This window comes from Staurois parvus, unplaced genomic scaffold (genome assembly GCF_062004578.1).
Source record: "Staurois parvus isolate SC_StPar_1 unplaced genomic scaffold, SC_StPar_1.0 ptg000363l, whole genome shotgun sequence".
Lineage (NCBI taxonomy): Eukaryota > Metazoa > Chordata > Amphibia > Anura > Ranidae > Staurois > Staurois parvus.
The window spans coordinates 571,370-583,643 of record NW_028318159.1 but is presented as its reverse complement, the minus strand read 5'-3'; the positions used below and the strand labels follow the sequence as shown (position 1 = coordinate 583,643).

Genomic DNA, 12,274 nt, shown 5'->3' with positions numbered 1-12,274 from the left:
CTTGGTGAGGTTAAGAGGATTCGGGACCTTGAGAAAGACAGGTGGCGGCGAAAGGCTTGGATGGAGGCGTGGAGGAACATCAGGCCTGTAGCTGCTACCTCTTGATCTTGGGTGGTGGTATCTGTCCCTATTTTCCCCTTATCACCCTCCCTAGATTTTGGAAGTATGTTTCTTTTGATGGAAGGCTGCAGGTAATAAAAATCTGGATAAAGTGAATGCAGTGTCCGGGGAAAGCGGATATAGTGAATGTCGGGTCCGGGGAGAGCGGATATAGTGAATGTGGGGTCCAGGGAGAGCGGATATTATGATTGCGGGGTACGGGGAAAGAGGATATAGTGAATGTGGGGTCCGGGGAGAGCAGATATAGTGAATGCAGGGTCGAGGGAGACCGAATATAGTGAGTGCAAGGTCCAGTGAGAGCGGATATAGTGAATGCAAGGTGCGGGGAGAGCAAATATATAGTGAATGCAAGATTCGGGGAGAGCAGATATAGTGAATGCAGGGTCCGGGTAGAGTGGATATAGTGAATGCAGGGTCCAGGGAGAGTCGATATAGTTAATGTAGGGTCCGGGGAGATCATATATAGTGAATGAGGGGTCCGGAGATAGCAGATATAGTGAATGCAGTGTCCGGGTGGAGCGGATATAGTAAATGTAGTGTCTGGGGAAAGCGTATATAGTGAATGCGGGGTCAGGGGACACAGAATATAGTGATTGCCGGGTCCGGGGAGACCGGACAAAGTGAATGCAGGGTCTGGGGAGAGTGGATATAGTGAATGCCGGGTCCAGGGAAAGCAAATATATTGAGTGCAGGGTTCAGGGAGATTGGATATAGTAAACGTGGTGTCCAGCGAGAGCGGATATAGTCAATGCGGGGTCTGGGGAGAACAGATATAGTGAATGCGGGGTCCGGGGGGAGAGAGGATATAGTGAATACGGGGTCCAGGGATTGTGGATATAGTGAATGCGGAGTCCGGGGAGAGCGGATATAGTGATTGCGGGGTAGGAGGAGAGAGGATATAGTGAATGCAGGGTATGAGGAGAGAGGATTTAGTGAATGCAGGGTCCAGGGAGAGCGGATATAGTGAATGCAGGGTCCTGGGAGAACAGATATAGTGAATGCAAGTTCCGGGGGGGCCATATATAGTAAATGCAGGGTCTGGGGAGAGCGCATATAGTGAATGCAGGGGCAGGGGAGACTGAATATTGTGACTGCAGGGTCCAGGGAGAGCAGATATAGTGAATTTGGGGTCCGGGGAGACTGGATATAGTGAATGCCGGGTCTGGGGAGAGTGGATATAGTGAATGCGTGGTCCGGTGATAGCGGATAAACTGAATGCAGGGTCTGGGGAGAGAGAATATAGTGAATGCGGTGTCCTTTGAGAGCGGATATAGTGAATGCGGGGTCCGGGGAGAGCGGAAATAGTGAATGCAGGGTACGGGGAGAACGGATATAGTGATTGTGGGGTACGGGGAGAGCGGATACAGTGAATGCAAGGTCTGGGGAGAGTGGATATAGTGAATCCAGGGACAAGGGAGAGCGGATATCATGAATGCGGGGTCCGAGGAGAGTGGATATAGTGAATGCGAGGTCCGTGGAGAACGGATATAATGAATGCGGTGTCCAGGAAGACTGGATATAGTGAGTGCAGGGTCCAGGGAGAGCAGATATAGTGAATAAGGGGTCCAAGGAGAGCAGATATAGTGAATGCAGGGTCCAGGGAGAGCGGATATAGTGAATGCAGGGTCTTGGGAGACCAGATATAGTGAATGCAGGTTCCAGGGAGACCAGATATAGTAAATGCAGGTTCTGGGGACATCGTATTTAGTGAATGCTGGGTCAGGGGAGACCGAATATTGTGAATGCAGGGTCCGGGGAGAGCAGATATAGTGAATGCAAGGTCCGGGGAGAGAGGATATAGTGAATGTGGGGTCCGGGGAGAGCTGATATAGTAAGTGTAGGTTCCAGGGGAGCGGATATAGTGAATGCGGGGTCCGGTGAGAACAGATATAGTGAATGCAGGGTCCAGGGAGAGCAAATATATTGAGTACAGGGTCCAGGGAGAGCGGATATAGTGAATGCTGGGTCCAGGAAGAGCGGATATAGTGAATGCTGGGTCTGGGGAGAGCGGATATAGTGAATGCAGGGTCCGGGGAGAGCGGATATAGTGAATGCAGGGTCCGGGGAGAGCGGATATAGTGAATGCAGGGTCTGGGGAGAGCGGATATAGTGAATGCGGGGTCCGGGGAGAGCGGATAAAGTGAATGTGGGGTCCGGGGAGAGCGGATATAGTGAATGCGGGGTCCGGGGGGGGGGGGGGAGAACGGATATAGTGAATCCGGGGTCTGGGGAGAGCGGATATAGTGAATGCAGGGTCCGGGGAGAGTGGATATAGTGAATGCGGGGTCCGGGGGGGGAGAACGGATATAGTGAATTCGGGGTCTGGGGAGAGCGGATATAGTGAATGCAGGGTCCGAGGAGAGCGGATATAGTGAATGCAGGGTCCGGGGAGAGTGGATATAGTGAATGCGGGGTCTGGGGAGAGTGGATATAGTGAATGCGGGGTCCGGGGAGAGCGGATATAGTGAATGCGGGGTCTGGGGAGAGCGGATATAGTGAATGCGGGGTTCGGGGAGAGTGGATATAGTGAATGCGGGGTCCGGGGAGAGCGGATATAGTGAATGCAGGGTCCGGGTAGAGCGGATATGGTGAATGCAGGGTCCGAGGTTTAGTAACACTCTATATTTATTTTGGTATCTGTATAGATGACACTGAAGATGCTCATACATGGGAGAATCTGATCTTAATGCAATGAGTGATCAGAGCATCAAACAAATTCTTTTCATCTGGCGTGCTATTCAGTTCCAGAAGATCTCCCCATTACTGAACATTACCTAGCGCCATGACTTCCTATGAGTACAGAAATCTTACAGAGATAGATTATCAGATATAATCCTCCCGTCCAATCACTAGCAATGCTGATTCCAGCCTCACACTGTCTGCTGATTCCATTCATGCTCCATACACAAGGAGATGATAGCACAATACGAGTCATGTCAGTGGTATTCTGTGCTCATCCTGTGTATGGAGATATCACCGTCTCTACACATGGAGGACAATATTGGGGGGTCTACTCCATTATAACATTTGTCTTATAAAATTCTATTTCCTGGAGATGTATAAAGTGATGGAATATAAATGATTCCAATAAAGAGAAATGAGTTCCATCCATGTAGAGAATAGTTCCATTCATTCCTGGGGGGGGAGGGGATTCATTTCCTTCTGGTAACATTCTTCTCTTCTTCTACAGATTGTCCTCTAATCACCTGACAGACAGTTCCATCCCCCACCTGGCATCTGGAATAAGAAATAACCCAACACTGAGGACACTGGACCTGTCTATGAACAATCTGGAGGGTCCTCATTTCGGGGATCTGATGGCGGCTCTGACAACAAGCCGGATAGAGGGATTACAGTGAGTATAACAGGACTGACTGAGACAATCATATTCTGGGACAGATTAACATTCAATTGTCTAAATCTTCGGATCTTCTCTAACTCTGTTATCAGCAATAAATTAGACTTTTTCTACATCTGGCCATAAGTGGATCAAATATGGACAGGTTTAGTAAGGACCAGCCGAGATCTGACCCATCTATGGGCAGGCTGGTTGTACTGAAGTTGATCCGTCAATCACATTCAGTACAACCGTCCTCTGGGACTTTTTGCATTCGATCACTGCTGGAGGTCTATAGCAGCTAACAGTGATCAGTGTTCTGCTGGCAGGGAAGGCTTCCTGTTGGCAGAACACAGTTGTGCGGCAGGAGTGATTCCCCCATCCATTCTGACTGTGTTGATGGGGGGATTGAGCAATTGTCTGTCTTTCCACCCGTAGTGGAAGGAAAGAATATTGTATAGTCTGTAGCTTACTTAAAGCTCCCCACACACAGTACAGTCTGATCTTACAATCTTCTTTACCTCCATTGCCTAATTGGATACAAACTGACTGGATACATTGGGTAGGTCCTCATATGATATAAAGTTGTACAAACAGCATAATATCAGATGGTAACATGGTGACCCTATAGACTATAAAATGTAAACATTAAAGTGTTACTAAACCCACAACAGTACAATCAGTCTGTAGATGCAGTAAAGCATGCTTGTGATACTCACTGTGGGATCTAAGGGGTTAATCCTCTGCATTGTGTAAAAAGGCCGATTGATCCTTTCTGCTCTGTTCCTCCCCTTTTTAAGCAACCACCTCTTATCTTCTGATGAGACAGACTGAACTGTAGGCAATCTGCACATGCTCAGTTTAGTGTGTATTGCTAGAGGTTCTTTTTTTCCTTGGGAGGGTGCATGTGATCAGCACAGGGCTAATCAGCACTGTCTGGACAGAGATCAAGGGTTCTGCATCCTCCTAGAGCTGAAAGAAAACTCCTCCTACAAGCTTTAACCATTGCTCTGCTGGACACTGATAGAAATCAAAAGGCTGCTATATTCTGCTGATGAGAAAAGGTATTTAACAGTTTATATTTATTAAAATAATTGAATTTCCATGTTGTGTGTACTGTGGGAGACCAGATATAATGAATGCAGGGTCCGGGGAAAGAGGATATAGTGAATGCAGGGTCTGGGGAGAGCGGATACAGTGAATGCAGGGTCCGGGGAGAGCGGATACAGTGAATGCAGGGTCTGGGGAGAGCGGATACAGTGAATGCGGGGTCTGGGGAGAGCGGATATAGTGAATGCGGGGTCCGGGGAGAGCGGATATAGTGAATGCGGGGTCCGGGGTTTAGTAACACTCTACATTTCTTTTGGTATCTGTATAAATAGATGACATTAAAGATGCTCATACATGGGAGAATCTGATCTTAATGTAATGAGTGATCAGAGCATCAAACAAATTCTCTTCATCTGGCGTGCTATTCAGTTCCAGAAGATCTCCCCATTACTGAACATTTGTTACCTAGCGCCATGACGTCCTATGAGTACAGAGCTCTGATCAGCAGAGATAAATAGAATATCAGATACAATCCTCTCGTCCAATCACTAGCAATGCTGATTCCGGCCTCACACTTTCTGCTGATCCCATTCATGCTCCATACACAAGGAGATGATAGCACAATACGAGTCATGTCAGTGGTATTCTGTGCTCATCCTGTGTATGGAGATATCACCGTCTCTACACATGGAGGACAATATTGGGGGGTCTACTCCATTATAACATTTGTCTTATAAAATTCTATTTCCTGGAGATTTATAAAGTGATGGAATATAAATGATTCCAATAAAGAGAAATGAGTTCCATCCATGTAGAGAATAGTTCCATTCATTCCTGGGGGGGGGGGGGGGGAGATTAATTTTCTTCTGGTAACATTCTTCTGTTCTTCTACAGATTGTCCTATACTCACCTGACAGACAGTTCCTGCCCCCACCTGGCATCTGGAATAAGAAATAACCCGACACTGAGGACAGGACACTGAACCTGTCTGGGAACAATCTGGAGGGTCCTCATTTCTGGGATCTGATGGCGGCTCTGACAACAAGCCGGATAGAGGAATTACGGTGAGTATAACAGGACTGACTGAGACAATCATATTCTGGGACAGATTAAAATTCAATTGTCTAAATCTTCGGATCTTCTCTAACTCTGTTATCAGCAATAAATTAGACTTTTTCTACATCTGGCCATAAGTGGATCAAATATGGACAGGTTTAGTAAGGACCAGCCGAGATCTGACCCATCTATGGGCAGGCTGGTTGTACTGAAGTTGATCCGTCAATCACATTCAGTACAACCCTCCTCTGGGACTTTTTGCATTCGATCACTGCTGGAGGTCTATAGCAGCTAACAGTGATCAGTGTTCTGCTGGCAGGGAAGGCTTCCTGTTGACAGAACACAGTTGTGCGGCAGGAGTGATTCCCCCATCCATTCTGAGTGTGTTGATGGGGGGATTGAGCAATTGTCTTTCTTTCCACCCGTAGTGGAAGGAAAGAATATTGTATAATCTGTAGCTTACTTAAAGCTCCCCACACACAGTACAGTCTGATCTTACAATCTTCTTTACCTCCATTGCCTAATTGGATACAAACTGACTGGATACATTGGGTAGGTCCTCATATGATTTAAAGTTGTACAAACAGCATAATATCAGATGGTAACATGGTGACCCTATAGACTATAAATGTAAACATTAAAGTGTTACTAAACCCACAACAGTACAATCAGTCTGTAGATGCAGTAAAGCGTGCTTGTTATACTCACTGTTGAACCTAAGGGGTTAATCCTCTGCATTGTGTAAAAAGGCCGATTGATCCTTTCTGCTCTGTTCCTCCCCTTTTGCAAGCGACCGCCTCTTATTTTCTGATAAGACAGACTGAACCATAGGCATTTTGCACATGCTCAGTTTAGTGTGTATTGCTAGAGAGGTTTTTTTTTTTCCTTGGGAGAGTACATGTGATCAGCACAGAGCCAAATAGAACTGTCCAGACAGAGATCAAGGGTTCTGCGTCCTCCTAGAGCAGAAAGAAAACTCCTCCTACAAGCTTTAACCAGTGCTCTGCTGGACAATGATAGAAGTCACAAGACTGCTATATACTGCTGATGAGAAAAGGGATTTAGCAGTTTATACTTACTAAAATAATTGCATTTCCATGTTGATGGGTTCGGGGAGAGCATATACACTGAATGAAGGGCCTGGGGAGAGCAGGCAGGCTCCAGGAAGATCAGATATAGTGAATGCCGGGTCTGGGGAGACCAGATATAGTTAGTGCAACCGCCTTGTCTCTAGCGGTGGAGATTCTGGGGCAATCTCGGAGGCTAAGCTTCTCCTCGGGAAGTTCCAATACGACCGGCGCGCCTCTTTGGTTCTGGAGAGGGATTATGGGAAATATCACTCGCCCGACCCTTTTCAGAACTGCAAACAGAGCGCAGCGGTTAAAATGGTCTCTGCCTTAAGGGATAGTATGGGGTCTCTGACAAAATCCAGGTCAGGGATCCTGGAGGTCTCTAGGTCCTTTTATGAGGACTTACTGAGTGTGAAGAGCCTTGACCGGACAAGGATGTTGAGCTTTTTGGAATCTACACCGGGTTTGGAAGGTAATGTCCCGCTGGCAAGTTTGACAGGGGTAATTACAGCATAAGAGGTGATCAAAGCTATTGACAGTCTGGCCATTAAAAAGACTCCTAGGCCAGATGGTTTGACAGCTGAGTTTTTTAAAACTTAAATCCAGCTTGGCACCCCATCTTGCAGAGGTTTATAACAGCTGTCTGGATGAGGGTTCTCTCCCTCCCTCCATGAGGCGATCCAGGGTAAGAGAACCTTTACAGCGGTGTTAGCTGTCTGGGAGGCTCTGGAGCAGTGTAAGGGTGAGGGCTGGGGGAAGTACTTGCTGGCAGTGGATCAGGCAAAGGCCTTCGATCGAGTCGATCATGAGTACCTCTGGCACCTCCTGGTATGGCCTAGAGGGGAGGTTTATTGGCTGGCTTAAGACACTGTATAGAGAGGCTAAAAGTTTCATGTTGGTGAATGGTTGGTTAGGTGGCCTTTTGTGGTCGGATCTGGTGTGCGCCAGGGGTGCCCGCTGAGCCCCTTGCTCTATGTCTTCGCCATCGATTCCTTCATCAGGAGGTTGGATGGTGGGGTGTTGGGCGGGGTGCCGGTGGGTGCTGCTGGGGGTCCCTCTCTGAAGGTTGTTGCTTACGCTGATGACGTAGTCTCGGTGGAGACTCGGAGGTAGTCTCGGTGATGGATCAGTATTCTGAGGCATCAGGCTCCAAGGTCAACCAGGATAAATGTGAAATTTTCTGGATGGGTAGGGATTGTGAGAACTTCCCACTCCCAGACACCTTCCCAGTGCCTCAGCAGAGTATAAAAGTCCTAGGCATCAATTTCGGTCCTGCTGATTACAGCAAGTCAAATTGGGAGGCTAGGCTGTCTGTTGCCGAGGTCAAAGTGAGGTGTTGGAAGGGGTGGTGGCTCTCTTTAAGGGAAAGGGTCCACTTGATTAAGACTTTCCTGGTTCCCATCTTTTTGCATGTCAGCTTTGTCTGTCTTTTGCCAGAATCGCTCTATACGAGGATCTACAGCTGCTTCTTCCAGATGTTATGGGGGAACAGGCTGAACCTTGTCAAGTGGGATGTAACTTACTCATCCAGGCGGGAGGGTGGCCTAGGTATGGTCAACCCGATAGTTTTCTTTTCTCTGATGTTCATGAAACATAACTTTGGTAATATGCTGGCAGAGAGACCGCCTGCATGGGTAGGGCTATTCCGGATCTGGTTCAGACCCTTTGTGAGCTGTTGGGAGAGTGGCGGGCCAGTGAAAAGCCTGTGGGTCAATCACGGCAAGCTCCCGGCTTATGTGGCCCCGAGCCTGAAGTTACTCCGGCGGTGGCATGTGATGGCGGAGGAGATCAGATCTCTCCCTAGGAAACTCCTGGGTGAGAGGATTGTGACAACTGCTTTCCATGCGCCGCTGGCCTTGAAAGATTGCCCGGGCCATATTATGAGGGAGGGTTTGCACTTAATAAATCTGGAACGGGTCCCCTTGAAATTTAGGGACCAGGCCTGGCTCGCTTTCCATGGTAGGCTCCACACGAGGGGTAACTTGAAGTACCGTCCTCCGGATGACCGTGGTTGTCCGAGGTCAGAGTGTCTGGGTGAAGTAGAGACTATGGACCACTTCTTCCTTCAGTGCCCCTTTAACATAGAGGTGTATAAAGAGGTGGGTGGGGCTCTGGGTGTTCCTTTCCTGCACTGCATGTCTTATGCAGAGTGGGTGTATGGAGCATTTGGAAAGTCGTCTGGATTTTGATTTAGACACTGTTCTTAGTCAGTTTAGTAGTCCGTTACTACACGTGGAATGCACGGTGTCAGGTCTCCATCCGGCAGAAAGTCCTCCCCATCCAGGTGGTGGTGTGTGGCATTCTTGGTGAGGTTAAGAGGATTCGGGACCTTGAGAAAGACAGGTGGCGGCGAAAGGCTTGGATGGAGGCGTGGAGGAACATCAGGCCTGTAGCTGCTACCTCTTGATCTTGGGTGGTGGTATCTGTCCCTATTTTCCCCTTATCACCCTCCCTAGATTTTGGAAGTATGTTTCTTTTGATGGAAGGCTGCAGGTAATAAAAATCTGGATAAAGTGAATGCAGTGTCCGGGGAAAGCGGATATAGTGAATGTCGGGTCCGGGGAGAGCGGATATAGTGAATGTGGGGTCCAGGGAGAGCGGATATTATGATTGCGGGGTACGGGGAAAGAGGATATAGTGAATGTGGGGTCCGGGGAGAGCAGATATAGTGAATGCAGGGTCGAGGGAGACCGAATATAGTGAGTGCAAGGTCCAGTGAGAGCGGATATAGTGAATGCAAGGTGCGGGGAGAGCAAATATATAGTGAATGCAAGATTCGGGGAGAGCAGATATAGTGAATGCAGGGTCCGGGTAGAGTGGATATAGTGAATGCAGGGTCCAGGGAGAGTCGATATAGTTAATGTAGGGTCCGGGGAGATCATATATAGTGAATGAGGGGTCCGGAGATAGCAGATATAGTGAATGCAGTGTCCGGGTGGAGCGGATATAGTAAATGTAGTGTCTGGGGAAAGCGTATATAGTGAATGCGGGGTCAGGGGACACAGAATATAGTGATTGCCGGGTCCGGGGAGACCGGACAAAGTGAATGCAGGGTCTGGGGAGAGTGGATATAGTGAATGCCGGGTCCAGGGAAAGCAAATATATTGAGTGCAGGGTTCAGGGAGATTGGATATAGTAAACGTGGTGTCCAGCGAGAGCGGATATAGTCAATGCGGGGTCTGGGGAGAACAGATATAGTGAATGCGGGGTCCGGGGGGAGAGAGGATATAGTGAATACGGGGTCCAGGGATTGTGGATATAGTGAATGCGGAGTCCGGGGAGAGCGGATATAGTGATTGCGGGGTAGGAGGAGAGAGGATATAGTGAATGCAGGGTATGAGGAGAGAGGATTTAGTGAATGCAGGGTCCAGGGAGAGCGGATATAGTGAATGCAGGGTCCTGGGAGAACAGATATAGTGAATGCAAGTTCCGGGGGGGCCATATATAGTAAATGCAGGGTCTGGGGAGAGCGCATATAGTGAATGCAGGGGCAGGGGAGACTGAATATTGTGACTGCAGGGTCCAGGGAGAGCAGATATAGTGAATTTGGGGTCCGGGGAGACTGGATATAGTGAATGCCGGGTCTGGGGAGAGTGGATATAGTGAATGCGTGGTCCGGTGATAGCGGATAAACTGAATGCAGGGTCTGGGGAGAGAGAATATAGTGAATGCGGTGTCCTTTGAGAGCGGATATAGTGAATGCGGGGTCCGGGGAGAGCGGAAATAGTGAATGCAGGGTACGGGGAGAACGGATATAGTGATTGTGGGGTACGGGGAGAGCGGATACAGTGAATGCAAGGTCTGGGGAGAGTGGATATAGTGAATCCAGGGACAAGGGAGAGCGGATATCATGAATGCGGGGTCCGAGGAGAGTGGATATAGTGAATGCGAGGTCCGTGGAGAACGGATATAATGAATGCGGTGTCCAGGAAGACTGGATATAGTGAGTGCAGGGTCCAGGGAGAGCAGATATAGTGAATAAGGGGTCCAAGGAGAGCAGATATAGTGAATGCAGGGTCCAGGGAGAGCGGATATAGTGAATGCAGGGTCTTGGGAGACCAGATATAGTGAATGCAGGTTCCAGGGAGACCAGATATAGTAAATGCAGGTTCTGGGGACATCGTATTTAGTGAATGCTGGGTCAGGGGAGACCGAATATTGTGAATGCAGGGTCCGGGGAGAGCAGATATAGTGAATGCAAGGTCCGGGGAGAGAGAATATAGTGAATGTGGGGTCCGGGGAGAGCTGATATAGTAAGTGTAGGTTCCAGGGGAGCGGATATAGTGAATGCGGGGTCCGGTGAGAACAGATATAGTGAATGCAGGGTCCAGGGAGAGCAAATATATTGAGTACAGGGTCCAGGGAGAGCGGATATAGTGAATGCTGGGTCCAGGAAGAGCGGATATAGTGAATGCTGGGTCTGGGGAGAGCGGATATAGTGAATGCAGGGTCCGGGGAGAGCGGATATAGTGAATGCAGGGTCCGGGGAGAGCGGATATAGTGAATGCAGGGTCTGGGGAGAGCGGATATAGTGAATGCGGGGTCCGGGGAGAGCGGATAAAGTGAATGTGGGGTCCGGGGAGAGCGGATATAGTGAATGCGGGGTCCGGGGGGGGGGGGGGGGGAGAACGGATATAGTGAATCCGGGGTCTGGGGAGAGCGGATATAGTGAATGCAGGGTCCGGGGAGAGTGGATATAGTGAATGCGGGGTCCGGGGGGGGAGAACGGATATAGTGAATTCGGGGTCTGGGGAGAGCGGATATAGTGAATGCAGGGTCCGAGGAGAGCGGATATAGTGAATGCAGGGTCCGGGGAGAGTGGATATAGTGAATGCGGGGTCTGGGGAGAGTGGATATAGTGAATGCGGGGTCCGGGGAGAGCGGATATAGTGAATGCGGGGTCTGGGGAGAGCGGATATAGTGAATGCGGGGTTCGGGGAGAGTGGATATAGTGAATGCGGGGTCCGGGGAGAGCGGATATAGTGAATGCAGGGTCCGGGTAGAGCGGATATGGTGAATGCAGGGTCCGAGGTTTAGTAACACTCTATATTTATTTTGGTATCTGTATAGATGACACTGAAGATGCTCATACATGGGAGAATCTGATCTTAATGCAATGAGTGATCAGAGCATCAAACAAATTCTTTTCATCTGGCGTGCTATTCAGTTCCAGAAGATCTCCCCATTACTGAACATTACCTAGCGCCATGACTTCCTATGAGTACAGAAATCTTACAGAGATAGATTATCAGATATAATCCTCCCGTCCAATCACTAGCAATGCTGATTCCAGCCTCACACTGTCTGCTGATTCCATTCATGCTCCATACACAAGGAGATGATAGCACAATACGAGTCATGTCAGTGGTATTCTGTGCTCATCCTGTGTATGGAGATATCACCGTCTCTACACATGGAGGACAATATTGGGGGGTCTACTCCATTATAACATTTGTCTTATAAAATTCTATTTCCTGGAGATGTATAAAGTGATGGAATATAAATGATTCCAATAAAGAGAAATGAGTTCCATCCATGTAGAGAATAGTTCCATTCATTCCTGGGGGGGGAGGGGATTCATTTCCTTCTGGTAACATTCTTCTCTTCTTCTACAGATTGTCCTCTAATGACCTGACAGACA

General features: G+C 48.6%; 1 protein-coding gene across 2 annotated transcripts in view; it reads left to right on the top strand.

Annotated features, from left to right (window-relative positions):
* The window catches only part of LOC149456345 (NACHT, LRR and PYD domains-containing protein 3-like), a 100,425-nt gene extending 94,887 nt beyond the window's left edge, over positions 1-5,538 (top strand). For both annotated transcript variants that reach the window (XM_089685144.1, XM_089685146.1), the window contains 2 exons: positions 3,311-3,475; positions 5,402-5,538. The gene's annotated coding sequence lies outside the window, so the exon portion shown is untranslated. The remainder of the gene's footprint in view (positions 1-3,310; positions 3,476-5,401) is intronic.
* The last annotated feature ends 6,736 nt before the right edge of the window (positions 5,539-12,274 follow it).